At 38.3% G+C, this 13556-nt stretch overlaps 1 pseudogene across 1 annotated transcript; it reads left to right on the plus strand.

Annotated features, from left to right (window-relative positions):
- Positions 1-442: 442 nt before the first annotated feature.
- LOC147495214 (uncharacterized) lies at positions 443-12612 on the plus strand (annotated as a pseudogene). The gene is made up of 5 exons (XR_015197353.1): positions 443-1930; positions 3990-4306; positions 10682-11000; positions 11991-12049; positions 12214-12612. The product of XR_015197353.1 is annotated as an uncharacterized LOC147495214 (transcript).
- Positions 12613-13556: the final 944 nt, after the last annotated feature.

The raw sequence follows: 13556 nt of genomic DNA on the forward strand, positions 1-13556 counted from the left end.
TTCATGATTACTTTCACTCTCCAGCTCGCCTGCACCTACAAGTCCTTTATGCAGAACCATAATCCCGCATTCGACACCCAACCCAACTGGATTCCCCACATCCATGCTTGTTCTACCCATACCCACATCCATATCCGTGATGCCCATCTCCATTTCCATATTTGGATTGCCCAATACTGAGCCTGCAACCACCAGAAGCCCAACGGCCCCAATCCGGTTCAATTCCATTCCGGATCCACTATAGTTACTCACGCAGCTACTTGCACTTTCTGGGCCCAGTGCATTTGGGCCCGAAGAAAAGCTGTCCGATCCAGCACATGTGGACCCAGAGCCTCCTCCTGTACCTACTGATCTAGGCCCATCTTCTGTACCTTGCCCAGAGATAGCCGTTGGAGCCTGACAAGCGCTGTCCCTATCCGAGCGAGATCCAACAGATCCTTTGCCACGTGTTTTGATCTTGGTGGAGTTGCCAGAATCCCAGCTCCGGTTCAACTCCAATGGCTCCGTCCACCTTTGAATCTAGCTGGAATTTGATCAAACCGGTTTCTGTGGTCTTCCAGAAATTATTACCGATGTAGGAGTTGGATACACCAGCCCATTATAGAACACTGTTGCTCTCATCATGAAGGAGAAATTGTGTTTAATGTCCCTAGGAGAGCCTCCGCACTTCAGCATATTAATTCGATACTTCTCTTTCAGTTGACACAAATAGAAATCATGTCTAATCCTCCCACAAAATTAGCAGAATATGTCCAGTTTGTCATATTTAAAAGTCACCAGAAACACCTCACCCGCTTAAACCTTTCAGAAGGCGTTCTTTTATATCCATCTTCACCCGAACTCTGGCTACTGGGACCTTGAACTCAGCTGAGCAAGGAAGATCAGTGGCTTTCACTTTACCCAAGCTATTTCCCACGCTTAGAACATTCTCAGCATTGATTCTCTCAGCTGGAATCCCATAAATCTGTACCCAGAATTTTACAAAATCAAAAGCTAGCTCCTCATCTCCATTACCCATTGGCCTCCATTTCTTCATTGACATTATAAATTCATGTACTAGCCATGGTCCATTTTTTCGCACATAATCATATTCCGCTTTATCTTCAAACTGAAGTTTGTATGTACCTCTTGTGATGAGTTCCACTTTAGTCTTGCTAGTCGTTTGCCAACACGTATGTAGCTCTTCAGCTACTTCATTCACTTTAGTCTTGCTAGTCGTTTGCCAACACGTATGTAGCTCTTCAGCTACTTCATTCACTTCTATATGCCGTTCCCCATATAACTTACCCACTAGGGTGTTCGTTCCTTCCTCCTCCAATCACAGGATTTTTGCATTTAATATCAATAACTTTCCTTTCTTTGGAGCAGAACAGCTGCTGCATCTGTTCTCTATTTTTAATCTTGAGTTCGAACCTGATGTCTCACCTCTGAGACTAATTCTCAGTAGATCAGTCATCACAAAGATACCTTTTATGAACTGAAGGTAAGAGTGGGGAGGAGGAGGAGAATGTCTTTGAAATAACCAACTCAGTCTTCCACAGGAACAGTATAACAACTCACACTATTGATACGTTAGCTTAGAAAGAAGAGAAGATTTTTTGGTATAAATTCCTCAGACAAGATACGAATTCAAAATTTGAAAGTAGAGAAAAAAGGGGGGAAGAGAGGAGCACTGCTTTCAGCCGCAGGAGAGCTTTTTCGTAAGATTATTTTCCCCAATTTATTCCTTTTAACTCTGATTTCTTCGTGAGCTGAAGCCACCGAGAAAATCCCATGCAAGTCATGGCACCAAACTCTATGACCAGACGAAGAGCATGTCTATATCATCAGCTTGTATTACGTGAGTAAAAGTATCAGGAAGAAGCCAATGACCTTCATGAAGTAGCTGACTAAATTCCATCGTCTTCAACCTTGTTTCTTTTGCACGCAGGTAAGGCATCATCTTTAACCTTGTACCCCCATCAGTTTCGAAAACAACTTCTTGATTCTCTCGATTTCTCTCTTTCTCCCCATCTAGCGGCTATTAGAGAAGGAAACAAATTCAGCATTCAAGAGGGATTTTCGACCGTCCCTGAACGCTCAAAACTTATGTTTCAGCGAATATTAAAAAACAAAACAAACAAACCCTTGAAATACGAATGTACCATAGGCCATAGCTTACTTTTCAGTATAGGCTTATTTTTTCACTACGTAATTTATTAGTTGGTTTAAGTACATCATGTCGTAATATGTAAATATATTTGAATTGATCATTTGGGCTGGTGAGTTATAGTTTTTTAGTTTTAAAATGTGCTCAAACTCAAATTTGCAAGTTGGATGACAAACAATACACTGATTCAACTCGCTGATTGGACCGTCTCGGGCCAATAACTAACCGATTCGACAGAAGAAGAGATTCCTCCGTCGGAAATGTCGATAAGAAGAGTTCAAATTGAAACAACCGAGTAAAGAAGAAGAAACTAGGTAACCCTCTTCCGTTCTATGGATTGTATATCTTTGTATCTGTCAACAGAAGACCAGAGTTATTTAATACATGTTTCAAAGTAGTAAGATAAGGATGACCCAATCTAGAGTGCCATATGTCAGAAGAGGTATTCATTTCTATGAAATCTGAATGTGATGTAGGTGCTGGATCTTGTTGAGTTAAGGAACAATTGTTTTCAGAAACAAACTGGTAAACACAAAGTAAGTTGTCAGAAATGGAAGGCACATTTAGAACATTATTCAAAACAAAGTGAGTGACAGTAGCATTACCAGTGTGTTAGATTGGTAGAGGTTAACCATTGCCAACAAATACTTGCTCAGGGCCTGGATATTCACAGTATAGTGAGAGATTGTAGATATCATTGGTGAGTGGTGACATGAATTGTGGCCCCTGTATTGGCCAACCATGATGTATAAGATGATGGAATGGAAGCTCTGTTTGTACCCATAGCTTGTAGAGTTGTAGCATTTGGGGAGGTTGCTTGCCGATATAAGCATGATTCATCCTGTGCCAACAATCTACAGCAAGGTGGCCAGTTTTCCCACAAAGTTGGCAGATAGGCCTGTTGGTTGTGTTGGTGTTAGATTATAGAAGAAAGGATTCCCATTTCGATTGTTTGGTGAGTAAGTGGTGCTGAAGTATCTTATGGCGAACCTCGATTAAATGATCTACTTCTACCTCTTCCTGTTCATGTATAGTTTGATCGATCTGAACCTCTACCATATTGAGAGTAAGATGTTGGCGAGTTATGAACAGTTCTGGTTGTATGGGTGAGGACTGAGGTTCTGGTTGTAGAATTGATATGTTACTTTCAGAAAGCTTACTCAGCTGATTAGGCGGAAGAGAGATCGGTATCAGGTGCCATGAGGGGAATAAAGTTCCGATATCATAATAAACTCCGATATCATAATGTTCTTCTATTACAGAGATAATCAATCATATATAGTTACTAAAGGAAGCATAAGGCGGTTGGCAATCCAGCTGTAAGCTCACGGAGTTGGTGAAAAACTTAAAACCAAATATGGCTGTAAATTGAAAACTGTTATGTAGGTCTAAGTTCTGTTTCTGTGCTATTGGGGTTCGACTTCTCTTAACTGGGCTATTAAGAACAAGAGCAGAGAAGTGGATGGAGGATAATGAGTGGTAGGTCTAGGAAGGATAAAACTACGAATGAGTGCACGGGGAAAGCGTAGAGACTCCCAATAGGTTACAGCTGTGAATAACTGATTGAGATGGTTTGGCCACGTCTACTGTAGACTGATTCTTGCAGTAATTTGACTGGTCCAAAGAAGATATTTAAGTTAGGTTATAAGGACGAGTTAAGTAGGGGAAGCATTTTCACAGAATACTCTTTGTTTGTGACCTTTTAAAAGAGCAACTGTACCATGTTTGCCAGTATTAGTGTTACTACTTTGTTAAACCGTCCTCGTGAACTGCAGATCAATACTTTTCAAGTGATCACATCTTGTTCAATGTACTAAATTTTACTTTTTTGTTTCTCCAGGTGACAGGAAGTTCTTTTTGCAGATAAGGTTTTGAAGTTTACTGGATCAGGAAAGATGAAGAGGCGTGTTTTGTTAATTATTGATTTTTCCATATACATTGTTGACCCAGAAACAGGTGCACTAGAACGACAAATAGCACTTGCTGCTGTCGAAAAGATTTGCTTGAGTGAGCTAAGCAATAATTTGTTGTCGTACTTATCCCAACTGAGTATGATTGTCTCATGGCCAGTACTAGGAAGTTGGAAATTGGTACTGTGTTAGTTGAGGCCACCAAGAACGCAGCTGACGATGAACTTGAGGTGGACCTTTCCAATAGGTAAATGAATAAACTTGTGTTTTCTCTTGGCATGCTTCTTATGCAGTTATGCTAGTAAACATTCTGCTTTGCTTCATTCTTGGCTTAGAGATTTGTCAACATTTTACAAAGCCATAAAATCGTACATGGTTGGCCAACTCAGAGACAGGTCCATTTAATGTGGTCGACCACATTTTTGAAAATACTTGATATGAAACACATATATATTGAAAACATACAAATATAGGCCTTTTCAGTTAAACAGATTATTCCAAATATGTCAGAGATATAGTTCTATTGTTGATCTTAAGATGATCTGATCTGGATAAGTTCCGTCTTAAAGATTTCTCATGTAAGTTGCAACGTATGTGGTTCTATGTAAGTTGTGGACATTATTTGGCATATTGGACACCCTAAAACTGGAATTGTTCTAGACCTGTATGACTTCGCAATGTTTGTAAGCATGAGATCTGTACTTTATACATAACATAACCACATAGTTTTAAGATGGTCTGTAGAGGTGTAGCTAAGGACTTTTCAATTCATTGTTTATGCTATAAAAAAGTAAAGGACAAACTAATTCTATAAGTTGATTGAGAAGAAATTTTTTTATTATCTATACGAATCTATTATCTATAAGTTTTTTGCATTATAGAGGTGATTGTCTTTCTTTGATTTCTTTGTCGTTGTACTAGTAGGACACATTATCCTACTTTCTCTTGGTTGGTTCTATATTAATAAACCATATTGAGATTTGACCGGTAAATGAGAATCTTTGAAAGACTTGTCGTGAGAGGTATATTCTTTCTTTTGAAGGATCAAGACATTTGTATCTTGAGTGTCGAGTACAATAACCTATAAAAAAAATATTCATGGCTCCTAGCTTGTAGTTTGTGGTGTCTAATCCAGGGAAATATTCAAGGTCTAATTCAGGGAAATGACATGTAGTCATGCAACCATATACTTCAAGAAAGGAGTACTTGGGAAGTTGATGGAGAAGCTTTTGCAAATGTGATTGATAGGAATTGTCTTTGTTGGAAGTAGATTTATTAGATATGCAGTAGTTTGAAAGATATAAACCGAATAGTGACTGTGCTTTCTCTTACCCAGTCCGTCTTGTTCTTGTGTGTGGGGGCAGGAGTGTTGATGCATATTGCCATTTCAATAGAGAAAAAAAATGAAATGGGTACTGCTATATTGATTACCATTGTCACTCTGTATGGTTTTAGTGGAACGATGAATAAACAAAGGATTCAACAAAGGATTTAAAATGAATAAACAGTGGAGAATTTGGTTTTAGTATAGAGAGGAGGATAGATCCAACACTAATGAGAGCAGTCATCCACAAATGAATACAATATTTATGACCTGATATAAAATTTACTGGAGCAATAGCTAATGCAGAGCATAAGTGTTATGGGTGTGCGCCTATAGGTTCGGTGGTCAAGCCCATGGGTCGTGAGCCCACTAGTTAGTTGTTATTTTATTGTTATTAGTATAAAGAAAAGACTGCAATTAGGGTTATTCAGAGTTGATGTTTATGATTTGTGGGATTCAATAAAAGAGTTGTCTTTTAGGTTTATTTGTTTTGTTTAATTCAAAAGTAGATTTAATAAACTGAAGCTTCTGCCAGGTTTAATCTACAATTCAATCAGAGCACGAATTGTTCTCGAGTAAAATTCAATTTTCCTTTTTCTTTTCATTCGTTTTAATTTTTCGTGTTACTATTTATCGAGTATTGTTCACTGAAAACACTGTTCATTAGGAACACTATTCACGCATTACTATTCACCTGAAAATTAATTTTCTGTCTTTGTCTTCTTTCAAGATCAAAATTTTAATTTTTATGCCGTATATCAAGAAACCAGAGATGGAACACCTAGAAGAAAACTATCTGGGTTTAAATGTCAAGTTTGAAGCTATGTAAGAATCATTGAATGCGCTTCTAGTTGCCCAACAACAAAATTCTAGGGTTTCTCCAGAAGTTAGTTTACCTTTTCAGCAACCATCACAAGTTCCACCATTAATGGTGCCCTCTCAAAGTTTTCAAACACCGCCAGTATCTATGCCATTCGGCTATTATCCAGATCTCTATCAGCAACAAATGATGTATCAGGGTTCTTCTCCTTATTATCAGTCTTGGAACCTTAGTCAATATCATTATGTTCCTCCTTATGCGCCAAACCCGAATCTGGGATACATGCCTCCTCTATCATTCTGTCCACAACAAGAAGTTTCTCATCTTCAGACTGCTCCAGCACCGCAGGGTCTTGAAATAGTGGGTGCGCCTATTGTGACTACAGTAATCTCAGATCCTACCTTGGTCACTACTACCACACTAGCAGACACTCCAATTATTCCAGCACCCACAGATATTGCTAGTTATTCCAGCAGACACAATTATTCCAGTTGTCTTGCTAGAACATATTACGCAGCAGCATCAACTACCACGTCCTTGTGATGTTCGGTTTGCTAACTCAACTCCTCTTCCAGATCTTCTTGATACAACTGCAACAGAAGGCCAGAAACGAGTTGAACGATGGCTCCAGCATGGCCACCTAGTTGAGGTTCCTACACTAGTTCATGAACCTTTTAATCTTCCAGCTGTTATTCCTCCTTAGCGTGGGGGAAAACCTAATTCGGAACTGGGTTTACCACCAATCCAGCCATTGGAGCGATTTGTTCCTCCTCCGAGATATCAAGTTATTGCACAACATCAAGTGCATCCTGTAGTGTAGGGCAACATCAGCCAACAAATAACGTGCAAGAGGGTCCTTTCCTTCAGCCGAACCATCTTGGTATTGGCCATTGCATGGCTCAAAGAGGGCGTGGTCATGACAGTGCGAATAGAGGAAGGGGTGGTCAACCTCCTCATAATCAGCGTGTTCCCCCTTGACAAGCTAGGCGAGATCAAGTTCTTCCCCCACCACTAAGGCGGCATGGTAGTGATATTCTTTCACTCTCTTCTGACAGTGATTCTTCAGAAGACAGTCCGCCTGCAACTGGTAACCGCGTTCCTCCTGCTTTAACTACTGTTTGAAAGTGTTTCTAACAAGCCATCTGACCATATTCCAGATATCCAGCATGAAGCTTTGTCTGTCTTCCCGACTTCAAATGCACCACCATTGTAGCTCGAGGACGACCTCTTTTCAACCCGGAGAGAGTGATGCAGAGCATTAGTTTATCTGTGAAGTGTTATGGGCGTGCGCCTATAGGTTCGGTGGTCAAGCCCATGGGTCGTGAGCCCACTAGTTAGTTGTTGCTTTATTGTTATTAGTATCAATACGAGGCTTGCAATTAGGATTCTTCAAAGTTGATGTTTATGATTTGTGAGATTCAATAAAAGAGTTGTCTTTTAGGTTTCTTTGTTTTGTTTAATTCAAGAGTAGATTTAATAAATTGAAGTTTTCGCCAGTTTAATCTATATCAGTAGCTCTTGAGCATGGAATAGTAAAACGAACCTTAGTTTAGTACCCTTTCCAAATTGTCAAGGATTACTGAAGGATGGTATACTTTTTCCCCCAGTCAATGGAAGACCAAAGCTATTTATTACATGTTTCAAAGTAGAAAGAGAAGGATGGCCTGACCTAGAGTGCCATATATCAGAAGAGGTCTTGATTTCTTTGGAATCTGAGTGTGATGTAGGTGCTGGATCTTGTTGAGTTGACTTGAAGAAGTTAATAGTGAAGGGGTAGAGGCCTTGATCAGACTTGGCTTGGAAAAGAATTCTCTGAGAGGTATTGTCCTGCACAGAGGAAAAGTCCTTGGTAAAAGTTAAGGAACAATTGTTGTCAGAAACAAACTGGTGAACACAAAGTAAGTTGTCAGAGATGGAAGGCACATTTAGAACATTAGTCAAAAGAAATGTGGAATTAGAGTGAGTCAAAGTAGCATTACCAAGCTTGTAGCATTTGGGGAGGTTGCTTGCCGATATAAGCATGATTTATCATGTGCCAACAGTCTACAGCATGGTGGCTAGTTTTTCCACAAATTTGAGGAGTAATTGGCTGAGGTAATCTGATGGTGAACCTCGATTAAAAGATCTACCTCTTCCTCTTCATCTATTGTTTGATCGACCTGAACCTCTACCACATTGAGAGTAAGATTGTGGTGAGTTATGAGAAGTCCTGGTTTTATGGGTGAGGACTGAGGTTCTGGTTGTAGAAGTGATATGTTACTTTCTGAAATATTGAGCTCCTCGCTTAAAAGTAAGCCATGGAGTTTGTCAGATTTAACTGGATTACACTCGTACAGATGTGCAAAAGGGATATTGTAAGGCTTTTCAACATGTAGTAAACGATATCCCCATCATCTAAGATCTTTCCTGAGGCAGCAAGAGTGTCTACAATCTGCTTGATTAGTTGAAGATACTCACTAATAGACGAGTTTCCCTTCTTGAGTTCGTGGAGTTTATTTCTCTGTTAATTGTTGTGGGATCTTGTTGAAAAGGATTTTTTTTTTCCAAAGTGAACCACAGGTTTTGGGAGGAAGAAGTTCCAAGAATATACGGTAATATAGATTTGGAGATAGTAGCATTAAATGATATTAGAAGGGTTTGATCACGTTTTAACCATTCTGTATAAGCTGGGTTGAGATAGTTGTTGGAAGACCTGATTCATCAAGCAAATATCTCAATGGAGGTGGGTCAGAGCCATCTGTCAAACCAATGAGATTTTAAGCTCTTAGAATGGGTAAGAAAAGTGATTGTCATAGATGGTAGTTGTCACTAGTGAGCTTGTTGAAACCAAGAGAGCAATGTTTTGAGTGGGGAAAGATGGGTTTTGAGGTGGAACTGGCATTGGTAGGAAACTTGGATTGGCGAATAAAACAGGAATTTGTGTTGAAGTTGAGGGAAGTTGTGTATTTCCAGCTGTGTTGGATGAATTGGCAGTGGTTTGAGACATGATAATGGGTATGATGTAGATTTTAATTTAGAGGGAACAAAGAGAAGATAGAGATAAAAAGGGGGTTTCTATGAAATCATATATCTACTGCAACAATATATCTACTTGCGTGCAAAAAAATATATCTACTGAAACAGATTAATTAGTTTGAAGTTTGAGCCACACAAAAACGGATTTAAGAGATTCTGATTTGAAACTTGGAGAGATAGATACGATAATCAGAGCATAAAGATAACGAGCCATGAATATTTGCTGATATTATATTTGAGCAGAAAACTTATTTAAGTTTGATTGGGCAAATGCGTCTCCAAGCTTTCAAGGAGTGGATTACTATGACTTTATTTGTAATTGGGACTCTCTTGTACTTTGAGGTTGTATGGGTATATATGTAGGATCTAGTAGCTTCTTGCTACCTGCGATCATTTATGTAGTATGTATATGTATATGGGTTCAATATTGAATGAAGAAAATTGAATTTTACCGATCAAAAAGTACAATTAAAAAATTTTTAACAAGAATCATCAAATCCATTTGAAAGATACAAAGAACTTTGAAGGAAGCTTACTCAGCTGATTAGGCGGAAGAGAGATCGAGATCAGGTGCTGTGAGGCGAATAAAGCTCTGATATCATAATAAACTCCTGGAAGATGAACAAAAATTCTCAAGAGAAGAGCAGTTCATTCATTTTCTATATTTCTGTTAGAGAGAAAATCACTCATATATAGCAATTAAAGGAAGCATAAGGCGGTTGCCAATCCTGCTGTAGATTACAGAGTTGGTGAAAATCAAATATGGCTGTAATTGAAAACTGTTATGTAGGTAACTTCTGTTACAGTGTTACTGTGCTATTGGGGCTGACTTCTCTTACTGGGCTATTAGTAACAAGAGCAGAGAAGTGGACAAAGGATAATGAGTGGTAGCCTGGTAGGTCTAGGAATGATATAACTATGAATGAGTGCATAGGGAAAGTGTAGAGAGTCCCAATAGGTTACAACCGTGAGTGAACTGATTGAGATGGTTTGGCCATGTCTACTGTGGAGTGTAGACTGATTCTTGCAGTAATTCGACCGGTCCAAAAAAGATATTCAAGTTAGGTTATAAGGACAAATTAAGTAAGGGAAGCATTTTCACAGATTAATCTTTGTTTGTGACCATTTAAAAGAGCAACTGTACCATGTTTACCAGTATTAGGGTTGCTACTTTGGGAAAGCGTCGTCATGAACTGCAGATCAATACTTTTAAAGCTAAGTTACATTGACACGGATAGATGTGTCCATATCCGACATGGATACGAAGTGTCTGACACTGCAAAATATAAAAATTTGAGGTATATGGTATATCACATACAACATGTGTCCGATCTGTGTCCGACACGTCCACTTGGATACATATCTGACAGATTATTTTCAAACTATGGTGTGTTCACGTAACATAGTTTTAAAGTGAATAAATCTTGTTTTATGTACTAAATTTCACTTTTTTGTTTCTCCAGGTGATCGGAAAGTTCTTTTTGCAGGTAAGGTTTTGAAGTTCACTGGATCAGGAAAGATGAAGAGGCTTGTTTTGTTAATTACTGATTTTGCCTTATACATCGTTGACCCAGAAACTGGTGCACTAAAACAATGAATAGTGCTTGCTGCTGTCGAAAAGATTTGCTTGAGTGAGCTAAGCGATAATTTCTTTGCCATAGTTATCCCAACCGAGTATGATTGTGTTATGGCCAGTACTAGGAAGTCGGAAATTGTTACTGTGTTAGTTGAAGCTACCAAGAACGCAGCTGACGATGAACTTAAGGTGGACTTTTCCAATAGGTAAATGAATAAACTCATGTTTTCTCTTGTCATGCTTCTAATGCAGTTATGCTAGTAAACCATTCTGCTTTGCTTCATTCTTGGCTTAGAGATTTGTCAACACCTTACAAACCCATAAAACTGTATATGGTTGGCCAACTCAGAGATAGGACCATTTATGTGGTTGACCACATTTTTGAAAATCCTTGATATGAAGCACAATGCATATTGAAAACTTACAAATATAGGCATTTCAGTTAAACAAAATTTTCTAGATACGTCAGAGAAATAGTTTTCTTGTTGATCTAAAGATGATCTGATTTGGATAAGTTCTATCTTAAAGATTTCTCATGTCTGTTGCAAGGTAAGTGGAAATTACTTGGACAAGTTGTGAAAATTACTTGGCATATTGGACACCCTAAAACTGTCATTGTTCTAGACCTGTATAATTTTGCAGTTTTCGTAAGCACGAGATGTGTACTTTATACATAATTACATAGTTTTAAGATGGTCTGTAGAGGAGTAGATAAGGACTTTCCAATTCATTGTTTATGCTCTTAAAAAAGTAAAGGACAAACTCATTCTATAAGTTGATTGAGAAGAAAAAAGTTTATTGTCTACGTGAATCACCTTATAGCCGTAAACAATTTTTGACTATCTTATATGAGTTAATATGGCACGTTTGTCGTCATGGCTATGCCTATATGAGTAGTAAAATTAAGGTCAAGTTTCTTTCAAAAATTGATAGAAAAGGGAAGGCTTTTAAATGTTTCTTATTAGACGATATGAAAGGTAAGCCTTTAAGGGGTGAGCTGCTCTCAGTATATAATATTTTCTGTTGATATTGATTGCTTTGCATGTATGATCATAGACAATATATATATATAAATATAAGATGTGGCTAAATTATTGAGAAAGCTATGCATCTATCTGTCTCTCATTTGGTCCTTAAGTGGTTACTTTCAGGTTGATTTGTTTTATATTGATTCCAACTTTTAATAAATTTTCCAGGTTTCAGTACCATGCCGCTGCTGAACTGGTCAAGGAATTTCAGTTTGAGGAAGTTGAAGGTTTGTAATTCATGATCCTTCGAAAGTTGTAGTTTGGAATTTGTCAACACTCCGCTCCAAAAAAATTAACCTGTCTGATTTATATATTAACATATGAGTTAACTAGACCATGTCGGTATGTCACTATATCCTAAAATGGAAGCTTCTTTATCTGTGGATTGCAGGAGGCATCAGAACAAGGAGAGCGAAGAAGTGAAACACCAGACTTCCTTACTGAAGTGTGAGTTTGTAATTTGTATTATAGGCTGTTAAGCTCATGAAAGCATCTGGTAAATCCTAAATCCTAATTCTCCTTGTCTTTATCCCATGATCAATCTTCTGACATCAGGACTATCAAAAGTCTTGTTGATAAGGAAGCTCAGTAACAATATATTTTTCTTCCCCCCATGGCATTTTAACATTCTTGTTGTAAAGTTTGTTGATTTATGTTGTGGACAAATTGCGGGTAACTTCTTGAGCCATTATCCAGGTCTGCAAATGTGTATTTTGTATGCAACTTTAAATTGTCTCTGCATATAAGAGTGAATTAGTCAATTTCCAATAAAAGATAAATTAGTATATATTGTTCAAGATCGTATGGAAGAAAGTATATATTAGTCTTTAATTATTATTCCTAAAGGCGTCGCTGCAAATATTGAGCGATTGATCCGAGACTTTATTTGGAGTTCATCTGATGAAAGGGGGCTCGGTTTACATTCACTTGTAGACATGAACCATGCTTTACTTGGAAGATGGATACGGAGATATATGGTGGAAGAAGGTTCTCTTTGGCGTGATGTGATTAGTGAGAACCTTATGGATGCAGCCTTTGGAGAGGAATTCTGAAGGTGTTACCGAGTTTCAAACGTGGAGTGAATTTCAGTGTTGATAATGGGCATAAATCCTTGTTTTGGACGGACATATGGCTCGGGATTAAGCTACTCGCTGACCAATTTCCTCTAATCTTTCAAGGTTCTATCAAGCAAAAATGTTGTGTTCATGAGTTTACACAGATGGTCAATAGCCGTCTGGCATGGAATTTGTTCTTGAAGAGGTGTAGCAATGATTGGGAAGTGCAGCAGTATGCTAACTTCATTTACTTGAAACAGTATTACTGAACGAGGAAGAGGATAAATGCTTATGGCTTTGGACCAAGAACAACATGTTATCTGTTACCTCTTTCTATGATAGAATTCAAACCCAATCACATAGTCTGGAGCTAAGGCCCAACCCCTTCCCCTCAAAACTGATATGGAGCATTCAATACCTCTAAAAGTGAAGTTTAGGGCAGATAATAATTACAAGCAAAATTAGAGTATTTGATACATTAGCAAGCATGACAATGTTCTACAAGCCAAATTAGCATGACAACAACCTGATAATGCGACACATGTTTGACTTTGTCTACAACAACATTGACTAGACATAGGTACAAAAATATTTATATACCATGCAGGTAGCACAAAGTGGACATGATACAGTGAGCAAGGTGAAAGATAAATACAACCAAGAAACACCCAATCCTCTC

This window comes from Coptis chinensis, chromosome 6, assembly GCF_015680905.1.
Source record: "Coptis chinensis isolate HL-2020 chromosome 6, ASM1568090v1, whole genome shotgun sequence".
Taxonomy (NCBI): domain Eukaryota; kingdom Viridiplantae; phylum Streptophyta; class Magnoliopsida; order Ranunculales; family Ranunculaceae; genus Coptis; species Coptis chinensis.